Consider the following 15,043-nt stretch of genomic DNA (forward strand, 5'->3'; position numbering starts at 1 on the left):
ACCACGTATTGGGAACCATTTGCCTTCTTACATCATTCTTCACCTTGCCCCCATGAAATTGAAATTATTAATAAAATATAACATTTACTAATCACTATGTCTGCTAAATGTATATACACACACACACATTCTTAGACATTATCACTGTCCACATTTTAGGATGCCTAAAAGGAAGCCCTAGCCAGGGTGCCGCACCTGCGCAGAGGAAAAGAGGAACTCCGGTCCTGGTAGCAACTGAAGAACTGCTGGAGACAATCTTTCTGGACTCCGCGCTGACAGAGGGAGTGCTTGCACAGGGTTGGCCTGGTGCAGTTTGCATCATGGGATGCTGCTACATGTGGAAGCTTTGAGCCAGAAGAAAAGATGTTTGGTTTTCACAAGCCAAAGATGTACCGAAGTACAGAGGACTGCTGTAGATGCAGAGCCAAGCCCTCCAGCTCGTGGTTCACGGACAGTAAACGTTACAAAAAGGATTTCCAGAGCTGTTTTGGGTTACATGAGACTCGCGCGGGAGACATCTGCAACACCTGTATGCTGCTTGTGAAAGGATGGAAGGAGCTGCCGGCAGGATCCAAACAACAAACAAACAAACAAACAAACAAAACTGAAATCATGTGGTAGATGCAAGAGCAGGCCCCAGTCTAAAGACAACATCAAAATCAAAGAAAGTGAAAACTCTATCTGGAAATAGGATAAAAGGCAACCAGATCAGTAAACTGCAGAAGGAATTTAAACTCCACAATTCTGATGCTCACGGCACCTCAAAGGCCTCTCCAGCCGAGTCTCCATGCTACAGTAACCAGTAGAACTCCGCTTTTTTTTCCTTCTTAGATCTTACCTACTGGAAAAGACAGAAAATATGTTGTGGGATCATCTACAAGGGCCGTTTTGGGGACGTCCTCATCGACATTCATCTCTTCAAGCCTTGCTGCAGCAGTAAGAAAGCAGCTGCCTCTGGATACGTGCTATTCTGCCAAAAGACATTTTCTAGAATACTTTTTGATGGGTTACCCTCCTTACCCTTCATCCAACAAACTCTGAAGCCAGCTTACTGCAAGAAAAAGAAGTATACATAATATTTACGATGCTGAGCATTTTGTAGGAAAGCTGAATGCTGCTGTAAAGTGCTCTTTAAGTCTTTTTTTTCTTTTTTAAAATCCCCTCTAATGAATGAAATTAGGGGAATTTCAGCAGACAGACATGGGATTTGTTGTGTATTGAACCATATGTAGTTTAGTCTTTCTGTGGAGAGGCAGTGGTTGGGGCATTTTTAAATGGCTGGTTACCTTGTTTTCCCTCGTGATAATTTTTTATAACTCAGTAGCATGTCCTGCCCCTAGAAGGTAGTTAAACTTTTTTAAATGCTAAGGTGTTGCCAAAGTTCTGATGGTTCAGACCTGTACTACTGATTATTAAGCAGGACAGACTGAGCTTTCTGCCACCAGCTTGAAGGAGGAAGCAATTTCTGAACACACAAGTAGCACCGTGTCGCCTCCCTTTATCTTCATATTGATAAAAGACTTTATGTGGATCTTGTAAAACAGAACCAGATCTCCTTCTGGGGAAGGCCTTGCCTCTAGGATGGGCAAGGTCGACTAGGGATAGTACCAAAGCATCACCACAAAGTAGAGAGCACGTGCTTAGAAACTACTTAATCAGAATGTGTAAGTCCTGGGGATGCACGGGGCACAGTTGATGCTGCTTGGGACACGTTTCTTAGAGGGCTTACAGTATGTAAATAATTGACATTGGTGTTAACATGACTGTCTGGGATTCACTGAAATCCACACGGTTCAGTTCTAGCTCTGGGTTACCTCAGTTGAGCTTTGTGGGGGTTTTATCGACAGAGAAGTTCTTTGCCTTGTCATAGACCTTATTAGGGCTTGGGGCTTTGTTCTTTCGTTGTTTTCCTCTCACTATTTAAAGCTGACTAGAAGAGAAGAGTTGTGTGTTGAGGCTAAGTTGGTTGGCCAGGTTGGCTTCTTGACATCAAGATAGCTGAATGGAGCTCCACACCTCTAGATCTCAATGATTCGGTTGGCTTCTCGGTGGAACCCAACTGAAGTTGTCTAATTGCCTCTTCTCAGAGTTCAGGAAAAACAGTAGTGCCACTTGAGACCTCGTAGAGGAGGTGTACGTGGCTGCCTTAGTATTCTGTTCCTCATGATTATTTTAGAAACTGGATTTTAAAAAGTCTTTTAGAGTTTCACAACAAGGAGAAGCCACCTCTTGTGGTATCCTATAGTTTTACATTGTGTATTTCTTCCTCTTGGGAAAAACCTACCTAGTACAAGCTACCACATGCACAGACAGCCCAATGAGTGGGCCATTTCTCCACAACCCTGGTGTAGAACAGAGCCCAGCCATTACCATTCTCCTGCGTTACTTTGACATGGGATTTTTTTTTGTACATTTTGGCTGCAGTATTGGTGGTAGAATATACTTTGATGGATCATCTCTACTTCTGTATTTATTTATTTATTACTAGACCTCAACCACAGCCTTCTCCCCCTCCACTCTCTGCCTGTAGGATGTACTGTTTGTACTTATGCACTTTGTATTACTATATTACAAATCTACAGATCTGTTTTGTACTTTTTTTTTCCAAAGAAGACCCATTAGCCATAGGAGGCAGACCCCAGGTCAACTTTTTTTTTTCTTAAAGATTTATTTATTTATTATATATAAGTACACTGTAGCTGTCTTCAGACACTCCAGAAGAGGGCGCCAGATCTCGTTACGGATGGTTGTGAGCCACCATGTGGTTGCCGGGAGTTGAACTCTGGACCTTCGGAAGAGCAGTCGGGTGCTCTTACCCACTGAGCCATCTCACCAGCCCCTGTTTTGTACTTTTTATACTGTTGGATACTTATAATCAAAACTTTACTCTAGGGTATTGAATAAATTTAGTCTTATTAGAAAATAACAGAAAGAAAGAAAGAAAGAAAGAAAGAAAGAAAGAAAGAAAGAAAGAAAGAAAGAAAGAAAAGAAAAAAAAGAAAAGAAAAGAAAAGAAAAGAAAAGAAAAGAAAAGAAAAGAAAAGAAAAGAAAACCTGTTGCTTAGTTTTTGTTTTCTTTGGTAGAAAGCTCCACCCACTTCTTTGCCATTTATCCACAGAATGACTCCAATTATCCTTCCAAATGCCTAGCCCAAAACACCTAGCTATTTCATCTTTAAGTATATCTGCAGCTGTTTTTTTTTTTTTTTTTGGTTTGGTTGTTTTGTTTTTTTGTTTTTTTTTTTTTTTTTTTTTTTTTGCCAAACTGCTTCCTAATTTCAAAGAGAAGCTACATTTATAAGAAGTTAGCTGTGAGAGATGTATTGCCACAGGGGAACAAAAACGGAGGATGTTTCTGAAAATTGCACTCAAGAAATCAGAAAAGCATTTGACATTATTTACTCAGAAATACATCCTGATAATGACAGCCGTACCACAAACTCAAAGACTGCACAGTACATACAGATCTGGGAACTCTGGTAATTACCAGAGTCATGAGGACAGAGCGGGGAAAAAATCCATCTAGCAAGAATGCAGAGAATCCAGTCATGATCTGAATAGCTATTTCTCCTTAGTTTTTCATTCACGTTTTCTGACATATTTCTGAGGCAATCTTGCAATTATATCACAGCAATGCCTCACTGGAGCTGCTTGGGGCAAGTTTTCTCTAGCCTCTTTATTCAAATGTTGACATGAAGCACATCATGACCCAGCATCACATCCTGTGTTTATCTGTGTGCTTTGTGAGCTCTCCATCCCTTCATATTAACTTGTCCAAGACACACACTACATCTTTTGTTTGTTTGTTTTTAGCCCTATCCCAAATACTAACATACATAGTAAACACTAAAATATCTAGTTAAGTAGAAGTTAATGAACCTTCAGGAACCTGGACTAACAATCCAGGCCTCTCTATTTACATACCAAGAGAAACTGTGGACCACCAACAACCAAAAGTTTATTTGGGTTTTTTTTGTTGAGGACTTGGGGGGGGGGGCTGAGACTGTTGATAAGCTCTCTCAGGACAATCATAGCAAGAATTGCAGGATTGATATTATGTATTTAAATTGATCATAACCATTATCAGAAGCGTGTGGAGAACAGTAGATTTCATCTAATCACAGTGGTAAAGAGAATAAAGGGATCAGGATACTGCAGTTGTGACCTTACATACTCAACATGCATAAACCTGGATAGCCCTCCTCATACAAACACTCTCAAAAGTGCTTGTGCTTAGCCAAAGCATTGTCACTCAGTCCTCTAGAAAAAATAAATAAGTCTATTCTTGTCACTGAATTCTGTCCTCAAATGCCACATTCCTAGATGATAGGACCACCTACACCATCAGTCCATATGAGGATTTAACGTGGGTTGAATGACGGGTTGTGTGCCTCTAAGACATGCAATGTAAAACGATGATGGAGGATAATAATAGCAATGAAATTCACACTTTGGGGAAAACATATCATTGGAAACCAAATAGGTTGTCACTAGTTTATAGTAAGATTGAATCCTGCAAGTACTCTTTGCCTAGGCAATAGAGTCAGTACCTAGGTTACCTAATCTTAATACCCCAGGTGGGATAAGGGACACTCTCTTAACTCTTGTCTCCCATAAACACATCAATCATAGGCATGAAAGCAGTTATTTCTGCATCTACAAGGTGCTACTGCCTCTCCCCTCTCTTCCTTCTCCTCGCCTTCCTCTTGCTGTTCCTCCTCTCCCTTTTCTTCTTTTTGTGGTCCTTGTATCAAATTCACAGCCATGGGCATACTAGGAATGTAGATATTGGCCACAGGGAAAGGTGAAAGAAGTTGAGAATACACCACCCACCCACACACTCCCTCTTAGGCCACTTATGTGCATATCTTTGTTAGTCTGATTGACATGTCTTAGGCGTTTGGGGAATGTAATCTTCAAGAATGTTGTCAAATCAGGAGCAAAGGATGAGGCAGTCAGAAAAGATGACTGTAGGGAAGTCTACTCATAAGCCTACATGGCAACAATATTCAAGGACCCTCCAATTGTGAAAATAAAGATGTGCTTAGATTCTCCTCAAGAATAAATCAAGTTTTCAGTGCGTCACTGTGTTCTCTGAAGTCTCTAGAGGGACTGCAGGAAGCCAGACAAAGTTGTTTTAAAAAGTCATTAATGTCTGCTGCTTTGGATGGGTACACAATGGCTCGGTGATCATTGGAGCTGGTGTGTATTCTAAATGCTAATACTGCTTGGGAAGCTGACTTTGTGTAGGCTTTAGAAAAGAGAAAACCAATTCAACTGTTGGGAAAAGGACGGTTAAAAAAAAAAAAAAGAAGACAAGTTTTGTATATTTGTAATTAATGGAGTTTACAAATAGCTCAATCTGCTTCCCACCTGAGCCTGGGGAGCTAAGTGATAAATGGGCAAAAGAACAATTTTAGCCAAAGGTATCTGCCGTGTAATGTGGAGCCCTATTCTTACACTTTAAAGGCTCTGCAACACACTTAACATGTGCATAGCTTAAGTTCTGGTTTTCTTCGTGGAGAAAGGAAGGACGGCCTCAAAGGTAGGCATACCAATTACTTTTTATCCCGGGAGCTCTAAGCATCCATTCCCTGGTGATGAAGTGCCTCTGCCATGATTAAGACCTCAGAATTATTAAACCACTCTGAGTCATGAAGATGATTTAGAGGCAAGCCTATGGAGAGTGGTCTAATTGGGTGCTTACAGAGGAAGGTGGTCCAGAGACACACAAAACTGGCATGGATCCCTTAGACTTTCTTGATGTTTCTCAGATGCTCTCCTTGTACTTAACTTGATTCTCTTCTCATGAAAGACACGTGCATGAAAGCTAAAGGCATGTTTCTATCTATAAGACATTCATTAGAACCATTATTTCAAATTGTTCATCCCAAACTTGTACCCCAAATAGGTTTACATTTTTGTTGATTTTTGTCTCTTTCTGTACACTTCCCTCCGTCTCTCATTTTCTCTGCTTAGTTGTGGCACTTTCAAACTCTAAAACCAGCTCTAAAGCTATCCCATAACTTTGGTTGAAATAATTTTAATAGTAACATTGTTATAACTCTGAATTTTCGGAGGGCCAGTAAGACACTTCAGTGGGTAAAGGGCTCCTGCTGTCAAGTCCAGACTTGAGTTTGATCCCTGGGCTTCACACGGTGGAAGGAAAGAGCCAACTCCTATGGGTATATGTCTTAGTCAGGGTTTCTATTCCTGCACAAACATCATCACAAGAAGCAAGGGGGGAGGAAAGGGTTTATTTGGCTTACACTTCCATACTGCTGTTCATCACCAAGGAAGTCAGGACTGGAACTCAAGCAGGTCAGGAAGCAGGAGATGATGGAGAGGCCATGGAGGGATGTTCTTTACTGGCTTGCTTCCCCTGGCTTGCTCAGCTTGCTCTCTTATAGAACTCAAGACTACCAGCCCAGAGATGGTCCCACCCACAATGGGCCCTCCCCTCTTGATCACCAACCTAGAAAATGGATCTCATAGAGGCACTTCCTCAACTGAAGGTCCATTCTCTGTAAAAACTCCAGCCTGTGTCAAGTTGACACACAAAACCAGCCAGTACAATTAACCCCTTGTCAACTTGACACACAAACACATCACTATTAAGCCTCAATCTTTACTTTCTTATTCATCCCCAAGATCTAGATAACTTTAAAGGTCCCACAGTCTTTACATATTAAAATTTAAATCCCTTTAAAATATCCAATATCTTTTAAAATTCAAAGTCTTTTAAAAGTTCAAAGTCTCTTGTCTATAGGCTCCACTAAAATACCTTCTTGTGAGTGTTCGCTGATTCGCCCGCGAATGAGGACACCACACACAATAGGGTTCTTCTGCAGTAAGCTTTATGCGTCTTGAGAGGGAGAGCATAAGCTTCACAACCGGAGACCCCAGGCAGTCCGAGCCCCTCCTTTTTATAGGAAATTCTCCCCGCCTCGGACGTGGCAAGCCATGATTGGCTCAACACTGATCACCCCATATGACGTTATCCCTGAGGCGGAGCTGCCCGGGGCGGGGATTTCCAGCGCAGGCGCAAACTAGATGTTTACTAGTTGGTACTGAGGAAATGACTCAGTACCGGAAGATAGCGGCGCCCCACATCTCCCCCTTTTTTGTCTAATAAAACCAACTGGACACCCAGTATGAGAGGACGGGAACATTGGCCGAATCCTCTTACTCAGAGATGTAAGAACTATGTCCGCAAGCAACAACTAGGCTTGAGTGGGACCCGAAGTTGCTCCGACCTGTCCCTCTGCCATTTTTTCGAGGAGGGGAAGACTAGGGCAGGAAACCCCCACTAGACGGCATATTCCCCAGGTGGGACGGGGGGACCACCTGTGCGATGCATTGCTCTACAATCCTCTAGGGCTGCTGAAGCTCACCCGCTAAGGCGTGGGCAGCCAGCGACCAGTGGTGCAAATCAATTTTGTTTAAGCGCCGCCAGCCATACCTGTGCAGATTGCCCCTGCTCCAGGGCAGCAAGCGCCTGGGATATCATGATTTTGTCTCTATTATTTTTCTTATATAATTTGCAAATTAACCATAGGCTAAATACCGATCCGAAGCAAAGGAGAATTCCAAACAAACCCACCCCCACCCATTCCTTAAAATAAGAAACAGCAGAAGAAATCCATGACGAAAAGCCTTCGGTCAAGGAAAGGTCAAGTCTGGTGGAATTGATTTGGACGATGGCCAATCGAAGTTTCTGGAGGGTTTGGTCAAAATCAGACGTCCAATTATATAGCAGCTGTTGGGACAAACTCTTAAAAAGATTAGCGGCATATGTGAAATTATTATATTGTACTGATGTGATGCATAACCCTGGCATTCTGACTTCACATCCCAACTGCGCGAGTTGCCAGAGGATATCAATTTGTTCTTGAACCAAATCTATACGTTGATTAACCAGTAATAATCCTCCCCGGAGCTGGGTATAGGCAAGATGGCTATCTTCAATTGCTGCAGACACAGCGGCCGACAGTTGATTAATAGTATCTGCGGTCTGCACAGTCCCTGACAGGGCCAGAGCTGATGCAGTTACTGAGGCGGTTATGCCCACAGCAGCCACGATTCCTACAATCACTGCAGAGACACCAAAATCCCTCTTTTCCCTAAAAAGGGACAGGGAGCTGGGGGCCACCACCGGGACTGGAACAAAGCGGGGCAAACGGACAACCATGGCAAAGGAAAAAGCCTTGGCATCCCAGCATGTAGCATAAAAGCAGGAATAATTTTGACAATAAATGTCAGTCAAATTATTAGGCAAGGTAGAATTACTAACAAGCCAAAGAAAAGGGGGCCAAACACAAACAGGCGTAGGGGGATGTTGAAACTGTTGAGGCGATCCCACCCACCATGTGGAGGAGGAATTTAGGCTGAATCGCATAAAACCCCTTTGGGACCAGCCTCCCTCTATTAATGCCAGAGGCGTAATATCGGTGCAGCTTCCATTAATGCCACACAAAAGCCATAAATTGAAAGGATAGCCAATGGCCGAGGGATTATCTTCGCCATTGCGTCTTGCCACATTATATGAACCATTAATCAAGGGTGGGGATAATGTGAAATAATCATTAACTCGCCCCACTCGACGCGCTTGGCAGCTGGCCCAAGGCAGGGAGGAAAACAGCTCGTCCTTTGCTACACAAAAGGGGGCTAACCTTGGTTGCTGATACTCAGTATGATTAATAATTTTTGTTACCTTGGGCCAATCTCCAGACAAATCAACAAGATCTCCACCATAAAATGTATCATTCATTTGTGCATTGGGAATATGGACAACATACTGATATGATAACCCAATGCACTCGGTCAAAGAACTATTGAGGGAGAAACATAAGCTCCCCCTCAAATTATGTTTTCTCTGTTCAGTGACCTTTTCAATCTGGGGATCCCACGGTAAATATGGAAGTCCATGACTTTCGTTGGTAGAAAAAAGGCGGGGAAATACCTGAGCATCATACATCACCGGCATGGGGAGTGGGAATGTTGACATTATTCCCCATCGAAGCCCTTTTTCCTGGGACATCACTTGCAGAGGCAGGGTGGTTCCCAATATCAGCAGGGCGATCTTCATCATCTTGGGGTATTGATCGTGTTAGTCTTTCTGGGACCCAGAATGGATTTTGTTCGCTCTGCGGGAAGACACAAACAGCTCCCCTGGATCTTATCAGAATAGGATCCGGGCCTCTCCATTTGTTGGTTAGGACATCTTTCCATTTTATTAATTCTTTGGGTCTAGTTGGTTCAGAACAATGTCTGTCAGCAGCAGTACGGCCATGTGCATCAAGATTTAAAAAATTGAGGGTGAATAGTGCCAATGACACAGACACCTTTGGCGTACGGGGTATAGCTTCATCAGCGCCCCCTTTTTGTTTAACAACATAAGATTTAAGGGTCCGATGTGCTCTCTCAACAATGCCTTGACCTTGTGGGTTATATGGGATACCAGTTAGATGTGTTACTCCCATTTGGCGACAAAAGCTTTGAAATTTTTGTGAAGTATAAGCTGGTCCGTTATCAGTTTTAATAAATTTAGGTTGTCCCCGAGCGCTCCAAGCCTCGAGGCAGTGTTGCCTTTTCTCCCACATGGGGAGATGCAAAAATAATGCCAGAGCAGGTATCAACGGACACATGAAGATATTGTAACTTGCCAAAGGAGGGGACATGTGTGACATCCATTTGCCATATTTGTAAAGGCTGAATGCCGCGGGGGTTGATCCCCACATGAGGGAGGGGCAGAAACTCACAGCAATTTTGGCAGCTAGTGACGATGTCACGAGCTTCTTTCCTAGTCAAGGAGAAGCGACGGCGCAACGTTTCTGCCGTTACATGAAAGCGATTGTGGAATCCTTTTGCAGCTTCCACAGAGGATGACAGGGCTGTGGCTATTAATTTGGTGGCTTTGTCTGCCAAGTCATTACCCAGGGACATGGGGCCAGGTAGGCCTGAATGAGCCCTGATATGAGTGATGAAAACTGGGAATTTTCTTTGAAGCAACACTAATTGTATCTCTTGAAAAATTTGTGCTAAAGTGCTAGAGGGTTTGATTACTCCAGCCACCTCCAGCAAGTTTACTGCATTACTACATAACTAGAATCTGACACAATATTGAGGGGTTCAGAGAAGGTTTTTAATACCTCCAGAACCACTAGACACTCTATTACTTGAGGTGATGCTTCTTTATATTGTTTGGAACATATTTTGCCATTGACCACAAAGGCCCCTACACCATTCTTGGAGCCATCGGTATACACCATGAGCCCTTCCTTAATTGGGTTTCTTACCGTTACATGCGGGAACACAATTGACTGGCTCTGGGCAAAGTGTAGGATCGGGTGTTTGGGATAGTGATTGTCTATGCTTCCAGGGAAAGTTGTAACTAGTATAGCCCAGTCATTAGATATGGCGGCCAAGGTCTGAACTTGCACAGAGGTATAAGGCACCACCAAGAGGTGGGGGCTACGCCCGAAATGGGTGATGGCTGCTTTATAGCCTCTGAGTGCAAGCTGAGCTATGGCTTCAGGATACCAATGTATTATTTTTGCTGGGGATACATTTGGGTGAACCCATAGCAAGGGCCCATTCTGCCAAAGAACGGCAGTTGGCAAATGGGCAGTTTGTAAGACACACAGACTAAAGGGTTGTGATTCTTCGATACGGAGCAGCTGCGCTTGTGTCAGGGCCATTTCCACCTTTTGTAGGGCCAGATCAGCAGCTGGAGTCAATGTTCGGGGGGACGTGATGTGCGAATCTCCTTCTAAGATATTGAACAAAGATCTTAATTCCGAAGTGGGGATTTTTAAAAAGGGTCTAAGCCAGTTAATGTCCCCCAACAATTTCTGAAAATCATTTAGGGTATGGAGGTGGTCCCTTCTTATCTCTAATTTTTGAGGTATGATGTTATTTGGTGTCACCATGTGTGATGGTTTGTATATCCTTGGACCAGGGAGTGGCACCATCTGAAGGTGTGGCCTTGTTGGAATAGGTGTGACCTGGTTGGAATGGGTGTGTCACTGTGGGTGTGGGTATAAGATCCTCACCCTAGTTGCCTGGAAGTCAGTCTTCCACTAGCAGCCTTTGGATGAAGACATAGAACTCTTGGCTCCTCCTGCGCCATGCCTGCCTGGATACTGCCATGCTCCCACCTTGATGATAATGGACTGAACCTCTGAACCTGTAAGCCAGCCCCAATTAAATGTTGTTTTTCATAAGACTTAACTTGGTCATGGTGTCTGTTCACAGCAGTAAAACCCTAACTAAGACAGAAGTTGGTACTGGGAGTGGGGTATTGCTGTGATAGGCCTGACCATGCTTTTATTTGACAGAATGTGGATTTTGGGACTTTGTATTTGGAAAGCAATGGAATGCTTTAAATGGGGCTTAATGGGTCATCCTAGTAGGAATATGGAAGACTTGGTTGCTGGGAGTAATTTGAACTGTGTTGACCTGGCCCAAGAGATTTCAAAGGAGAAGAATTTCAGAATGTGGCATAAAGACTGGTTTTGTGGTACTTTGGTGAAGAATGTGGCTACTTTTTGCCCTTGTCTGAAAAGTTTGCCTGAGGCTAAGGTGAAGAGACTTGGATTAATTGCATTGACAAAGGAAGTTTCAAAAAAGCCCAGCAGAGACTTTGTTCTCTGGTTAAGTCTTATGAAGAGAAGTTTGAACAAGCATAGCAAGCTTAGAAAGGAAAAATATAAAATATATGGTTTGAGTATTAAAGGGGTACCAGGAAGTGAAATGGAACAAATTCCTGTGTTCTAGGAGATAACAGATTAAGGGAGTGGGACCTTGGGGCAAGATCCTACCCAGCTAAATTAAATCCAGGCATGGTGGTACACACCTTTAATCTCAGGAGACAGGCATGCTGATCTCTGCATTCAAGGTCAATCTACAGAGCAAGAACCAGGATAGCCAAGCTTACGCAGTGAAGGATTTAGAAAGCATAAAGCTAGTGATAATGTAATAGGACAAGGGGATCATGTTCTAGTTCCTGTATGCAGCAGAACTCGGCAGCTTCAGCCATGTGGCTCTGGCTCTAGAGTTAAGAATGGAAGGAACTACTGGGAAAATTGATGCTGGTTAAGGAACTACTGGGAAAATTGATTGGAGCTAAGGAATTAGCAGTGATTAAGAAGAGACCAGCATCACTGAGGTGAAATCTTCTGGAAATTGTTTTCTGGGAGCACAAAGAGATAACCAAGGTTGCACCTCATGCTGCGGCTGGACTTGGTAATGTGTAAGAGTCACTCAGGTGGTACTGCTTGTGAAGGAATGAAGGGATAATGGAGAGAAGCTGAGGCTTAGCACTGTGAGAGGCCAGGGAAGGCCATTGGAAAAGGTGAAGCCTCAGCTGTAGTTGATGGCCCAGGACTGAAGGGGTCATGCAAAGGATTTGAGGCTTGGCACCCTGAAGAGAGCCTATGAGAGGCTATTATTGGTGAAGCCTAGTTGGAGTGGAATACCCCCGTGTATTGGAGATGTCAGTACCATGGAGTGATCACCAAGAACTGCAGCCATAGTGGAGTGGATCAACCTGAGCTTAGAGTGCTACAGAGGGCAGAGCTGGAAAAGTGATGCCAGCCCTTAGGAGTAGTCCAAAAGATCAAGTGGAATCCCAGACACTGAAACAAGAAGCTGTAACATTGAAATTGCCTTGGAGACTCAAAGATGTTAAAGATGCCAGAGCCATGGGACACATGCTGAGGAAAGCTGCTAACAGGGAGTGGAACCAGCCCAGGAGAAAGCAGTTTGTTGCAGTCAACAAAGATGAAAAAGGAATGGAGATCTGAAGACTGCTTTGACATCAGCCATGGAGATGCAGAGTTTGGAGTTTGCCCAGCTGGTTTCCTGCCTTGCTTTGGAGATTACAGTTAATTAAGTTGGATGAATCTCAGAAGAGACCTTGAACTTTGTACTTTTAACATTGTTGTGACTGCTATAGACTATGAGGACTTTGAAAGTTGGACTAAATGCATTTTTCATTATGCTATGTTTAAGTATGGCCCCCATAGACTCATGTTTTTGAACAAGTCTATGGGGACCAGGGAGTGGAATGTGATGGTTTGTATATCCTTGGACCAGGGAGTGGCACCATCTGAAGGTGTGGCCTTGTTGGAATAGGTGTGACCTGGTTGGAATGGGTGTGTCACTGTGGGTGTGGGTATAAGATCCTCACCCTAGTTGCCTGGAAGTCAGTCTTCCACTAGCAGCCTTTGGATGAAGACATAGAACTCTTGGCTCCTCCTGCGCCATGCCTGCCTGGATACTGCCATGCTCCCACCTTGATGATAATGGACTGAACCTCTGAACCTGTAAGCCAGCCCCAATTAAATGTTGTTTTTCATAAGACTTAACTTGGTCATGGTGTCTGTTCACAGCAGTAAAACCCTAACTAAGACACCATGGTACCCAGGAACTGTCCAGTATTTGAAATTTGGACCTTTTCTACAGCTATTTGAAGTCCCCATTGACTCAAAGTTTTAAGTAAAAGGGGGTAGGCCCTTTGAAGCAGGCCAAGGTCCTTGTGGCACAGAAGGATATCGTCCATATAATGGAGCATGACTAACGAGGGAAATTGATCCCTTACTGGAGAAAGGGCCTCCTGCACATAAAGTTGGCACATAGTAGGGCTGTTGGACATTCCTTGTGGTAGAACCTTCCATTGGTACCTTTTATCGGGTTCCATGTGATTAACAGAGGGTATGGTGAAAGCAAATCTGGGCCTATCTATTGGACATAGAGGTATAGAAAAGAAACAGTCTTTAATATCTATTATAATCAAATTCCAACCCCTGGGCAGGGCGGAGAGCACAGGAAGGCCTCTTTGCACAGGGCCGAACAAATGCATTTGTTCATTAATGGCTCTAAGGTCATGGAGCAACCTCCATTTCCCTGATCTTTTCTTAATAACAAATATGGGAGTATTCCAGGGGGAGGTAGAAGGTTCTATATGATCCAATTTTAGTTGTTCATTTACTAATTGTATTGCGGCCTCCATTTTTTCAGAGGATAGGGGCCATTGAGGGACCCACACCGGGTCCTCTGTTTTCCACGGTATAGGCCGAACCGTCCCCATGGCCCCTAGGAAAAACCCAGTCCTTGTCGGGCTATATTTCCTACTGGTGAAATAGGCTCAATTCCTCCTTGCTCTGACCGTCCTAATCCTTTGCCTGTCCTGTAGCCCATCTTTAGCATCATGTTTTTTGCCTTGTTCAAGCCTTCCCCCAACACAATTTTTTCATTGGACAGGGTTAGGCCCAAATGTTGCATAATGTCTCTCCCCCAAAGGTTTACTGGGAGCGGGAGCACATAAGGTTCGAATTTACCCTTTTGTCCCTCAGGAGCCTTCCAGGTCAAACTCATTGAGCTTATGGCAGGGCATGAATGATATCCCAGGCCTTGTAGAGAGTGGGACGATTTCGTAGTGGGCCAAGCTTTTGGCCACCAGTGCGTGGATATAATACTTTTGTCTGCCCCGGTATCAAGAATACCTTCAAACCTTTTTCCATTTACTTCGAGGCAGAGTTTGGGCCTTTCATTCAGGGATACAACAAGGTAGGCTGAATCAGTTCCTGACGACCCCATCGTTTTGGGACTGGGGCCTGGGGAGCCCTCCCAGAGGGTGTCGGGGAGGAGCAGCAATTGAGCTATCCTATCTCCTGCACTGATGGAAAACACGCCCCTGGGGCTGGAACATAAGACCTGTATTTCGGGGGAATGTAGGTGGTCAACAACCCCAGGATGGACCACTAGGCCCCGTAGGGTGAGTGACCCTCGTCCGAGGATAAGGCCCATGGTCCCAGGGGGCAAAGGTGACATTGGCTCTATAGGTACTGGTTGGATACTCATTTGGGGCATTAGTAGGAGGTCGGAGGCGGCGCGCAGGTCCACCCTTGTGGGTCTTCCTGGGTCGCTTCTTCCGCCATCCCGGAGGTTCTGACAAACCGGTTCCCATATCTTGGAGGGCCCTGGGACCGTGGGCCCAATGACCCGTTTTTTGACACATTGGGAGCAGGAACATTTAATG

The 15,043-nt window shown here is 44.1% G+C and overlaps 1 pseudogene; it reads left to right on the top strand.

Moving 5' to 3' along the window:
* The first annotated feature begins 232 nt into the window (after positions 1-232).
* On the top strand, positions 233-1,076 carry LOC110307735 (SIN3-HDAC complex-associated factor pseudogene; annotated as a pseudogene).
* Positions 1,077-15,043: the final 13,967 nt, after the last annotated feature.

The sequence above is a fragment of the Mus caroli genome, unplaced genomic scaffold (assembly GCF_978045245.1).
Source record: "Mus caroli unplaced genomic scaffold, Mus_caroli_1 scaffold_15, whole genome shotgun sequence".
NCBI lineage: Eukaryota > Metazoa > Chordata > Mammalia > Rodentia > Muridae > Mus > Mus caroli.